Raw genomic sequence first — 13,366 nt, forward strand, 5'->3', positions numbered from 1 at the left:
AATATAAACTTAATCTTATTCACATATTTGCCAACATCTTTGATCACCATTTCTTTTTCCCCCTTCCTTCCTTCCTTCTTTCCTTCCTTCCTTCCTTTCTTCCTTCCTTCTCCCTTTCCCTTTTCCTTTTCCTTTTTCCTTTCCTTTCCTTTCCTTCTTTCTCTCTCTTTCTTCCTTTCCTTCCTTCCTTACTCTCCTTCTCTTTCTCTTTCTCTTCCTCTTTCTTTCCTTCCTTCCTTCCCTCCTTCCTTCCTTCCCTCTCTCCCTCCCTCCCTCCTCCCTCCTCCCTCCCTCCTTTCCTTCCTTCCTTCTTTCCTTCCTTCTTTCCTTTCTGTCTATCTTTTTCTTTCTTCTCTCACTCTGTCACCCAGGCTGGAGTGCATTGTACAAACATGGCTCACTGCAGCCTCCACCTCCCAAGGCTCAGGCAACCCTCCCACCTCAGCCTCTCAAGTACCTGGGACTATAGGTGTGCAACACTATGCTCAGCTAAGTTTTAAAACTTTTTTGTAGAGACTGGGTCTCACCATGTTGCCTAGGCTGGTCTCGAACCTTGGGCTCAAGTGATCCTCCTGCTTTGGCAATGTTGGGACTGCAAGCATGAGCCACTTTCCCAGCCCCATTCCCAGCCCCATTTATTTTTCTATCTCAGTTATTCCATCTGGGATACCTGAAGTACATTCTTTAATAATATTTTTTTTTGTAGCACACTCTGTTTGTGTTTGTCTGAAAATGATTTTATTTCACCATTCTTGAAAGATATGGAATCTTGACAGCTATTTTCTCTTAGGACAGCAAAGATATTATTCTACTGTCTTCCGGTTTCAGTTGTTGCTGTTGAGAAATTAGCCATCAGTCTAATTGCTATTTATTTGTAGGTGACCTGTGTTTCTCTCCAGCTGCTTTTTGGATTCTATATCTCTGACTCTTGTGTTTGTGTTATAGTTTTGCTGTGAGGTACCTGAGTTTGGATTTCTCTTCGTTTGTCCTGCCTAGGATTCACTGAACTTCCTGAATTTGAGGATTAGTATCTTTCAACAATTCTAGAACATTCTCAGCCATCATCTCTGCATATTACCTTTTTCCTATTTCATTACTTATTTCCCATTGAAACAATGATTATATATAGTTGAGACTTTTCACTGTATCTCTTAATATTTTTTATCCTCTTTTTAATATTTTTTCATCTCACTGTCTTTCTGGGCTGTATTTGTTGTATTTTCTTCAGCTCCATATTTTCAATTCACTAATTCTTTCTTCTACTATATCTAATCTTAAATTTGAAACAGGTTGGCAAATTATATCTTATGAGCCAAATGTGGCTCATAGCTTGTTTTTAGGCTTTTTTGTTTGTTTGTTTTGAGACATGGTCTTTATCACCCAGGCTGGAGTGCAGTGGTGCAATCACAGCTCATTGCAGCTTTGACCCCCTGGGCTCAAGCTATCCTCCCACCTCTCAGCCTTCTGAGTAGCTGGGACTACAGGCATGTGCCACCATGCTCAGCTAATTTTTGTAGAGATGGAGTTTCACCATGTTGACCCAGGATGGTCTCAAACTCCTGGGCTCAAGTCATCTACCTGTTTTGACTTCCCAAAGTGCTTGGCTTACAGGTGTGAGCCACCATACCTGGCCTTTTTTTTATATGGTCTTTGAGCTAAGAATGTTTTTTAAATTTGTAAAGCATTGTAAAGAAAACCAAATAATATGTGACAGAGATCTATATCACCCATGAAGCCTAAAATATTTCTTACCTGGTCATCTGCACACACACAAAAAGCCAACTAATTTAAATCATTCCCTGTTGAAAAATCTTTTTTCTTTTCTTTTTCTTTCTTTTTTTTTTTTTTTGAGACAGACTCTCACTCTGTCACCCAGGCTGGTGTTCAGTGGCGTGATCTCGGTTCATTACAACTTCCGCCTCCTGGGTTCAAGCAATTCTCCTGCCTCAGCCTGCCAAGTAGCTGGAATTACAGGCCCTCACCACCATGCGTGGCTCATTTTTGTATTTTTAGTAGAGATGAGGTTTCACCATGTTGGCCAGGCTGGTCTTGAACTCCTGACCTCAGGTGATTCACCCACCTCAGCCTCACAAAGTGCTGGGATTACAGGCGTGAGCCACTGCACCCGGCCCAAAAATCTTTTTTCGATTATAGAAAATTTCAAACATACAATATATAGAAAAGGATTGTGACCTAAATTCTTGTGACCTAAATTAAAGCAATTTAATGTTTTGCCATATTTATTACATTTATACATATATTTTTGCTGAACTATCTTAAAATAAATACTAGACTAATACTAGCCCCCTAGACTATTAAGTACTTCAGCATGTATCTCTTTTAAGAAAGAACCCAAAGATCAGATGGTTGTACATGTGTAGTATTATTTCTGAGGGCCCTGTTCTGTTCCATTGGTCTGTATCTCTGCTTTGGTACCAGTACCATGCTGTTTTGGTTACTGTAGCCTTGTAGTAGAGTTTGAAGTCAGGTAGTGTGATGCCTCCAGCTTTGTTCTTTTGGCTTAGGATTGACTTGGCAATGCGGGCTCTTTTTTGGTTCCATATGAACTTTAAAGTAGTTTTTTTCCAATTCTGTGAAGAAAGTCATTGGTGGCTTGATGGGGATGGCATTAAATCTATAAATTACCTTGGGCAGTATGGCCATTTTCCCAATATTGATTCTTCCTACCCATGAGCATGAAATGTTCTTCCATTTGTTTGTATCCTCTTTTATTTCATTGAGCAGTGGTTTGTAGTATTCCTTGAAGAGGTCCTTCACATCCCTTGTAAGTTGGATTCCTAGGTATTTTATTCTCTTTGAAGCAATTGTGAATGGGAGTTCACTCATGATTTGGCTCTCTGTTTGTTATTGGTGTAAAAGAATGCTTGTGATTTTTGCACATTGATTTTGTATCCTGAGACTTTGCTAAAGTTGCTTATCAGCTTAAGGAGATTTTGGGCTGAGACAATGGGGTTTTCTAGATATACAATCATGTCAACTGCAAACAAGGACAATTTGACTTCCTCTTTTCCTAATTGAATACCCTTTATTTCTTTCTCCTGCCTGATTGCCCTGGCCAGAACTTCCAACATTATGTTGAATAGAAGTGGTGAGAGAGGGCATCCCTGTCTTATGCCAGTTTTCAAAGGGAATGCTTCCAGTTTTTGCCCATTCAGTATGATATTGGCTGTGGGTTTGTCATAAATAGCTCTTATCAAACCAATAAAGATTAAAAGAGACAAGGCCAGGCTGGGCACAGTGGCTCACACTTGTAATCCCAGCACTTTGGGAGGCCGAGGCGGGCAGATCACAAGGTCAGGAGATCGAGACCACGGTGAAACCCGTTTCTACTAAAAATACAAAAAATTAGCCGGTCATGGTGGCGGGCGCCTGTAGTCCCAGCTACTCGGAGAGGCTGAGGCAGGAGAATAACGTGAACCCGGGAGGCGGAGCTTGCAGTGAGCCGAGATTGCACCATTGCACTCCAGCCTGGGTGACAGAGCGAGACTCCGTCTCAAAAAAAAAAAATAAAATAAAAAGAGACAAGGCCATTCCACAATGGTAAAAGGAGCAATTCAACAAGAAGAGCTAACTATCCTAAATATATATGCACCCAACACAGGAGCACCCAGATTCAAAAAGCAAGTCATTAGAGACCTACAAAGAGACTTAGACTCCCACACAATAATAATGGGAGACTTTAACACCCCACTGTCAACATTAGACAGATCCACGAGACAGAAAGTTAACAAGGATATCCAGGAATTGAACTCAGCTCTGCACCAAGCGGACCTAATAGACATCTACAGAACTCTCCACCCCAAATCAACAGAATATACATTCTTCTCAGCACCACATCGCACTTATTCCAAAATTGACCACATAGTTGGAAGTAAAGCACTCCTCAGCAAATGTAAAAGAAAGAAATTATAACAAACTGTCTCTCAGACCACAATGCAATCAAACTAGAACTCAGGATTAAGACACTCACTCAAAACCACTCAACTACATGGAAACTGAACAACCTGCTCCTGAATGACTACTGGGTACATAAAGAAATGAAGGCAGAAATAAAGATGTTCTTTGAAACCAACGAGAACAAAGACACAACATATCAGAATCTCTGGGATACATTTAAAGCAGTGTGTAGAGGGAAATTTATAGCACTAAATGACCATAAGAGAAAGTAGGAAAGACCTAAAATTAACACCCTAACATCACAATTAAAAGAACTAGAGAAGCAAGAGCAAATGCATTCAAAAGCTAGCAGAAGGCAAGAAATAACTAAAATCAGAGCAGAACTGAAGGAGACAGAGACACAAAAAAACCCTTCAAAAAATCAATGAATCCAGGAGATGTTTTTTTGAAAAGATCAACAAAATTGATAGACCGCTAGCAAGACTAATAAAGAAAAGAGAGAAGAATCAAGTAGACGCAATAAAAAATGATAAAGGGGAGATCACCACCGATCCCGCGCGGTGGCTCACGCTTGTAATCCCAGCACTTTGGGAGGCCGAGGCGGGCGGATCACGAGGTCAGGAGATCGAGACCACGGTGAAACCCCGTCTCTACTAAAAATACAAAAAATTAGCCGGGCGTGGTGGCGGGCGCCTGTAGTCCCAGCTACTCGGAGAGGCTGAGGCAGGAGAATGGCGTGAACCCGGGAGGTGGAGCTTGCAGTGAGCCGAGATTGCGCCACTGCACTCCAGCCTGGGCGACAGAGCGAGACTCCGTCTCAAAAAAAAAAAAAAAAAAAAAGAAATACAAACTACCATCAGAGAATACTATAAACACCTCTATGCAAATAAACTAGGAAATCTAGAAGAAATGGATACATTCCTTGACACATACACCCTCCCAAGACTAAACCAGGAAGAAGTTGAATCTCTGAATAGACCAATAATAGGCTCTGAAGTTGAGGCAATAATTAATAGCTTACCAACCAAAAAAAGTCGAGGACCAGACAGATTCACAGCTGAATTCTACCAGAGGTACAAGGAGGAGCTGGTACCATTCCTTCTGAAACTATTCCAATCAATAGAAAAAGAGGGAATCCTCCTTAACTCGTTTTATGAGGCCAGCATCGTCCTGATACTAAAGCCTGGCAGAGACACAATGAAAAAAGAGAATTTTAGACCAATATCCCTGATGAACATCGATGCAAAAATCCTCAATAAAATACTAGCAAACCGCATCCAGCAGCACATCAAAAAGCTTATCCACCATGATCAAGTGGGCTTCATCCCTGGGATGCAAGGCTGGTTCAACATACGCAAATCAATAAACATAATCCAGCATATAAGCAGAACCAAAGACAAAAACCACATGATTATCTCAATAGATGCAGAAAAGGCCTTTGACAAAATTCAACAGCCCTTCATGCTAAAAACTCTCAATAAATTAGGTATTGATGGGACGTATGTCAAAATCTCATCTTATAGCTCCCATAATTCCCACGTGTTATGGGAGGGACGTGGTGGGACATAATTGAATCATGGGGGCGGGTCTTTCCCATACTGTTTTTGTGATAGTGAATAGGTCTCACAAGATCAGATGGTTTTAAAACTGGGAGTTTCTCTGCACAATCTCTCTTTGCCTGCTGCCATCCATGTAAGATGTGACTTGCTCCTCCTTGCCTTCCATCATGATTGTGAGGCCTCCCCAGTCATGTGGAATAGTAAGTCCATTAAACCTCTTTTTCTTCCCAGTCTTGGGTAGGTCTTTATCAGCAGCATGAAAACAGACTAATACACATATGTCGTTGTCATTTCATTTTATCTTTCTCCTTATCATAAGTGTCAACCAACATTCCTGTTAGAGTTATGGTGAATTGCAACAATAGGTTGGCTATGGATATGAAAAAATGTTCAACATCAGCAGTCACCAGAGAAATGCAAATTAAAACCACAATGGGCTATCATCTTACACCGGTCAGAAAGGCTATTATTAAAGAAGCAAAAAAATAACAGATGTTGTTGAGAATGTGAAGAAAAGGAAACTCTTACATTGTTGGTGAGAATGCATATTAGTACAACCTCTATGGAAAACAGTACGAAGATTTCTCAAGGAACTAAATATAGAACTACATTTAATCCAGCAATCCCACTACTGGGCTTCTACCCAAAGGAAAAGACATTAAAAAGATACCTGCACTTATATGTTTATCCCAGCACTATTTATGATAGCAAAGATATGGAATCTATCTAAGTATCCATTAACGAATGACTGGATAAAGAAAATGTGGTAAACATACACAATGGAATTCAGCCATGAAAAAGAGTGAAATCATTTGCAGCAACATTATCTTAAGTCAAACTGGAGGCCATTATCTTAAGTGAAACAATTCAGACACAGGCAAATATCACATGTTCTCACTTATAAGTGGGAGCTAAACAATGTGTACACATGGACGTAGAGTGTGGAGTGATAGAAAATGGAGACTCAGAATGGTGAGGGGTTTGAAGGGGGTGGATGACAAGAGATTACTTAATGGGTATAACGGACATTAGTTGGGTGATAAATACACAAAAAACCCAGACTTTACCACTACGCAATTGATGCATGTAACAAAATTGTACTTGTACCCCATAAACTTATAAGCATAATTAATAAATAAGGAAATAAAAGCAAACATTGAGAACAAAAAAAAATAGACTGGCTACGGATACAAGAGTTTGGCAAAAATCAGCAAAAGTATATTATAAGAATCAGTTGTCTATATGGAATTTACAACAGAGTATTATATATTTTATCGTTATTATTTGTAAATTATGTGCTATAAATCCTTTATATCTGTAAAATTTATGTGTGTATATATGCATGCTTTTTATGCCACATCGTGGGGTGGACCCTAAGACTTATCTCCTGAACTCCCTTCTGGGGCAGCCATCAGAGTGCAAGCTAAAAGTCTCCAGGATCCTGCAGAAACCCTCAGGGTACCAGCTAGTTTCAAGGCTCCTTAATCCTCAGTTTTGGGGTCTATGGATTACTTTTGTTTGTGTCAGTTCACAAGGATATACCTAAGAGGATATACCTCAGTTCACTGAGGATATACCTAAAAAGATATTTTATTTAATTTTTGTTTGTTTGTTTGTTTGTTTTTGAGACAGAGTCTCACTCTGTCGCCCAGGCTGGAGTGCAGTGGCGCGATCTTGGCTCACTGCAAGCTCCGCCTCCCGGGTTCAGGCCATTCTCCTGCCTCAGCCTCCTGAGGGACTACAGGCGCCCGCCACCAGGCCCAGATAATTTTTTTTGTATTTTTTTGGTAGAGACGAGGTTTCACCATGTTAGCCAGGATGGTCTCAATCTCCTGACCTTGTGATTTGCCCTCCTTGGCCTCCCAAAGTGCTGGGATTATAGGCGTGAGCCACCATGCCTGCCCTTGTTTAATATTTTATTCAGCATTTAAGTTTTTCTTTAGGAAGATCATTCAGACTCATGCTTTCCATTGACTCCCAGCTACACAGGGCTTGGCTAACCTTTAGGATTTGCTTATTAATTATACCTGTTCACTCCACAAGGATGCAGACTCAGCCCTCTAAGTACGTGCAGCAAATGAGCAGACTATACCTGATTGTTATGCCACTTCCTGTCTCCTCATGAAACATGCTTGGATTTAGGGTGTGAGGCTTTGGGTGGCTCCACTGTTCTGAGTTGCTTTGTTGTGCTTTCATTTCGTGAATGGGTACAGGTAACTTTGGCTTGGGTGTAAATTATGATTATTATTAGTAGTATTTTGGTTCTTCTGCAGTCCCGCTCAGGTTGAGCAGAGCAGCATTCCACAAAAGGGGGGTGGGATTCATTTTAAATGGCATCCTTGGCTGACTGGTAAGCAGCTGTGTCCCTGTCTTAGTCTGCTCTGGCTGCCAACACAAAATACCACGGACTGGGTAGCTGAAACAACAGAGTTATTTCTCCCAGTTCTGGAGGCTGGAAGTCCAAGATCAAATGTCAGCCAGCTCACCTCCTGGTGAGGGCTGTCTTCCTGGCTTACAGATGGCTGCCTTCTCTCTGTGTCCTCACATGACAGACAGTGAGTGAGCAAGCTCTCTAGTGCCTCTTCTCCTAAGGACACTAATGCTGTGGGATCAGGGTTTCACCCTTGTGGCCTCATTAAAACTTAATTACTTCTTTACTCCAAATACAGCCACATGGGGGATTAGGGCTTTAATATAAGAATTTAGAGGGGACACAATTCAGTCTATAGCAGGCCCTCTGAAGAGGAGGCCCAGTATGAGTTCTAGAGTCAGACAGACTCAAGTTCAAAGCCCAGCTCTGCCATTCACTAACATTGTGAAATATCTTTCTGACCCTCAGTTTCCTATTCTGAAAAGTAAAAACAAAAAGTTCAATTTCAGAGGGTGACTGTAATGATTACATTAGAAAATGTATAAAAAGTAGGCAGCACAGTGCCTGTCACACCACAGGGGCTCCGCAAATAGTTGCCAAGATGATGTTAGTTAAAGTGTGGTCCGCGGACCAGCAACGGCAGCATCACGTGAGGTCCTGATAAAAATGCAGAATGTCAGGCCCCATCCTGGACCTGCCAGATCAAGATCTGCATCTTAACACCATCTCCAGTGATTTGAATGCACGTTGAACTTTGAAAAGCACTAAAGTAAATGCTATTGAGTTGGCCCAGTTTGGCAATAAGGCATATTGGGAATGCTGTGACATAAATCAGGGGGCCATCAGGAGGAGCCAGGGCCAGCGAGCATTGTGACTTCATTTGGCCCAGCTCAGCCCTGAGCAATGCTTGAATGGAGGAAGGGAAGGGAGCCAAAGCCTGGCGACTGAGACTCCTGAGAGCTGACCGCACGCAAAGTTTCCCAACCATCTAACTGCATCGTCTCTAAGGGCAAAGCTGGGCGAGGCCCCAGCTGGTGCTGCTGCTATCTAGGGGCTCTGGCTGGTGGGCTGGGTCAGTGGTCAGCAGTGGATACAGAAGACTCTTCCTCAGCCAGTTTCTTTCCCGCCTTGTCTGAGCTACCGGTTGTTGAGAGAACCTACCACTTCTCTCTCAACTCTGGGCCTTTGCACCTGATGCTTTCTTCAGTGCTTTTTTTCTCCTGGCTCTTTCCTACTCATCTTTGAACACCCAGCTTAACGCCACTTCCTCCAGGAAGCTGTCTGGGGCCTGGAGGACCATTGGTAGAGTCAGGGCCTTGGGGACATGCTTTTGGAACCCCTGCCTGACATTATGTAGAACATATTAAAAGATTCCTAACATTTCACATTAAATACAAATTTGCCATAAAATAATTTGAAATTATCTGGGCACATTCCTTTCTCTTCTTTTTGCTACCAAAGCGTACTTTTAAATTTTGTTACAACAGTTTTCATATGTACAAAAAGGAGAGAAAGAATAATACAATACAAATCTGTGGGATTCACCACCTAACTTAAGAAACAAAATGTTACCCAGAGGGTTGAAACATCCTGTGTGGCCTCTCTGATCCACTCTCCTTACGGCAGCGATAACTACCACCCTACATTTGGAGGTTATTGTTCCCATTCATTTCCTTAAACTTTATATATATTCCTTACAGAGATCTAAAGTGTTTGCCTTTTTTCAATTCTATTACAATGATCTATTAAAATAATTTTTGTAATTTTGCATGTGAAGTTATTTGGTTATGAGTTACATAAGTTATGATTGTTCTGATTTTTTAGTCATCGTTACTCACTTAAATTCTTGAAGAAGGAGAAAAATCTAGCCAATAAATTGATTGTAAGTGTTATGACGTGTTTCAGATATAGTTTATAAAGTTGAAGTAATAGTGTGTTTTGTGGACATTTAGCAAAAGGGTCACTAATTTTGACTTTGCAGTTTTCCTTTCATATTTTGAGGCCAGTAATTTTTTTCTCCAGTCTTATAAATGTTTATGTGAGTATGAAAACCTCCTAGGACCTAGCACTTTAAGGACTTCATACTACTGCCTCTCCCAGTCTTGCCACGAGAGTCCTCGATGGGTACACAGAAGCAATGATATCAGAAGCCAAACTAAAGGTGGTGGTTTGGAGCACCCACTGAGCCAGGCCCCTGTCCTAAGCATTTTGCATCTGTTAATTCACTGACTCCTATAAGGTAGGTGCTACTGCCAGCCCATTTTCCAGAAGAGGAAATAGGCACAGCATGGTCACGGCTAGGTAGAAAGGGGTGGGGCTGGGATGTAAACCCAGGCAGTTTAGACACTTCACGATGCTTGCTGCCTGCCATTTTCTGAGCCCCATATGTACATACATGTACATGTATTTTCTCAGACTCCCCACAAAAACTAGGAATCATCCCCATTTTACAGGAGAGGATACTGGCCCAGAGAGGCTCAGGGACTTGTTCCAGGTCACACAGCTGAAAGTGACAGATTCTGTGATTCCAAAAACTTTCTGTGCCTTTAAGGACTCCACACGACTGCCTCTCCCAAACTTGCCACAAGGCAGCCACGGTGAGTTCCCCATACCCACTCACTACCTCCATCTCACCCCTTTTTCTGCTATACAGCCTTGCCAGGGAGGGAGGCAGGGGGTGGTCCTGCACGTGTTAAGAGAGGGTGTAGACAGGCACCAGGGGCCACAGGACCTGAACTCACCGAAGTTCTCTGCCTCTATTAGCCCAGGGCCCCTGCAGTCAGGAGGGGGCTATTTGCAGGCCCTTGGCCCAGGCCTGGCCGCTCCCCACCCCTCCCCACCATCCTTCTCTCTCTCTGGGCCGCTCGCTGTCCTGCCCAGGGCAGGTGGGAACCTGGCTGGTTGCTTCCCAGGTGCGATAGTCTCAGCTGGCTGCTTCTCCTCCCCCAGGATTGAGCCTTATCGGTCATCAGAATCATTCCTGCCATCCGGACCCAGCTCAAGGTCATCCCCAGAAGGTTCCAGCACCTGCTTCCTGCACAGGCCCCCTCCTGCCTTGCCTAGAAATGGGGAGAGAGGGGGTGGCTGTTTTTTTTTTTTTTTACGAGCCAGATCCTTGCCTGGAGTCCTCTATATTCCAGCGCAGGGAACAGAGCCACAGTAAAGTTAGAAGGTGAAAGGTCAGCAGGCTTTAGACCAGAAGACCAGGGTTTGGTCCCAGGCTCTGTGCCTCCCTCCTATAACCTTGGACTATTCACTTTCTCTTTCTGGGCCTCAGTTTCCCCAACTAGAAAGGGTATTGTAGGGCTAGACACTCTCCAAGATCCTTCTCTTCTAGGAGTGTGTGACTAAATCTGTCCCGTGTACCAGAATATTGGGTTTGTGACAGTATTGAGTTTATTATATTAATATATAATAAAAATTATATAGCATATTATAAATTAATTTTTCTTTAGTTAGAAATACTGGCAAACTCATCCCTTGCCATCTCAGGAAGAAGCCTCACTGACTGTTCAGCCAAGAAGGAAAGAGGAGACTAAGATGGACCCAACATCTAGAGGAGAGAAGGAGGAAGCAGAGGCAGAAGCAGGAAGTGGGAAGCAGGAAGTGGGAAGGGAAGCCCAGCTCTCCAGTTCTGGCAGTGCAGAGCACTAGAACAGTAGATGGAGCTTTTGAAAATGGGATGCCTGAACCTTACTGTAGCCAATCAAATCGGAATTTCTGGGAGTAGAGCTGGGTACGAGTGTTTCTGGAAACACCCCAGATGAGTGTGATGTGCCATGAAGGTCAAGAACCACCATTTAAGAGCAGTGGTTCTCAAACTTTGGCATGCCTCTGAACCCCCTGAAGAGTTTGGTAAATACAGGATGCCAGACCCCACCTGCAGAGTTTCCCACCCAGCAGGTCTGAATGGGGCCTGTATTCATTTCCTGTGGCTGCTGTAACAAATCATCACAAACTCTGTGGCTTAACCAACAGAAATCTATTCTCTTACAATTCTGGAGGTATGAAATTAAAAGTGAGTCTCACTGGGCTACCATCAAGGTGTTGGCTGTGTTCCTTCTAGAGGCCCAGGGAGAATCTGTTTCCTTGCTTGCCCCCTCTTCTCGAGGCCACCTGCACTTAAAAGATTTTTCCCACTTTGTCTGGTGTCTTGATTTTTTTTTTTTTTTTTTTTTTTTTTTTTTTTTTTTTTTTTTTTTGAGACAGAGTCTTACTCTGTCACCTAGGCTGGAGTGTAGTGGTGCAATCTCAGCTCACTGTAACCTCTGCCTCCCAGGTTCAAGCAATTCCCCTGCCTCAGCCTCCCGAATAGCTGGGGCCACAGGTGCCTGCCACCACGCCCAGCTAATTTTTGTATTTTTAGTAGAGATGGGGTTTCGCCATATTGGCCAGGCTGGTCTCAAACTCCTGACCTCAAGTGATCTGCCCGCCTTGGCCTCCCAAAGTGCTAGGATTACAGGCCTGAGCCACCGCACCTGGCATTGGTGTCGATTCTTTATGCTCTTGAGATCCTTGGAATGTATGCGTTCTTCCATACCTCCCTTCTGTTTCCTTCACTGAAATTCAAAGTGATTGATATAACAGTACTCCCTGTAGTTTCTTTTCATTTTAACCAAGCCTAAATCAAAGCGATTTTTTAAAATTATAACTCCTATTTTCTTATAGGGATACACAAAATGCAGCAAGATTATATAAGTCAAAGGAAATAAGAATGAATACGGTACAAGGCTAACGACATAAAATTGAACCAGTAATGAAGCTACTGTAAAAAGACACACCATGGATTTGTGCATTTTTGCTACAAGTGGGTACATATTTGGTGTAAAGTTTCCTGGCAGCCAAGACCAAAAGGGAAAACTAGTTAGTTACATAGTTCATAACTGTCCATGTTGTAGAAAATTAATCTACTGCTTAGGAATCTACAGCTGAAAGACCAGAAAGACCCTGTGGAAAGTGGGAAGCCACACCCTCAAGAACATCTTTCCAATAGATTCAAAGACGAGTTTTATGAAATGTTTCTTTTGGCAAAACATAGGAAAGTAAAACTGATTCTGTAGGGAATGTTGTGAGTCCACCCAGGGATTCATTCTTCTCTTGTTCTGGCTTAAACCTGGGTTAATTTGAGTGTCTGGATCATCTGGTTGACCTTAAAGGAGCGTTAGATTCCCAGAAGAAAGAAGGTCGGCCAGTTAGGAAGCATTCTGTTGCTTGATAATTGCAAGCAACAGAAAGTCCAGCCCTATTGACTGAAACAAATATATTTCTGGGCTCATGTGATTTAGAAGTTCAGTGGTAGTTTTACCATCAGACAAGACTGCACTCAGAGCTTAAATGCTCTTGCCCTCCAAGTATGGTAGTATCCTGGACCTCCCCAAAATGCAACTAAAAAGTTAAAGCCCAGCATAGCAGTGGGCCTGTGTAAGTCCTTCCTTCCTATAGTGACTTGTCAGATTAGGTCTGATTAGTCAGATTTTGGAAACTATTCCTATATTTCTTCTTTTTATTGACTGGGGAA

This window comes from Hylobates moloch, unplaced genomic scaffold, assembly GCF_009828535.3.
Source record: "Hylobates moloch isolate HMO894 unplaced genomic scaffold, HMol_V3 SCAFFOLD_14, whole genome shotgun sequence".
NCBI lineage: Eukaryota > Metazoa > Chordata > Mammalia > Primates > Hylobatidae > Hylobates > Hylobates moloch.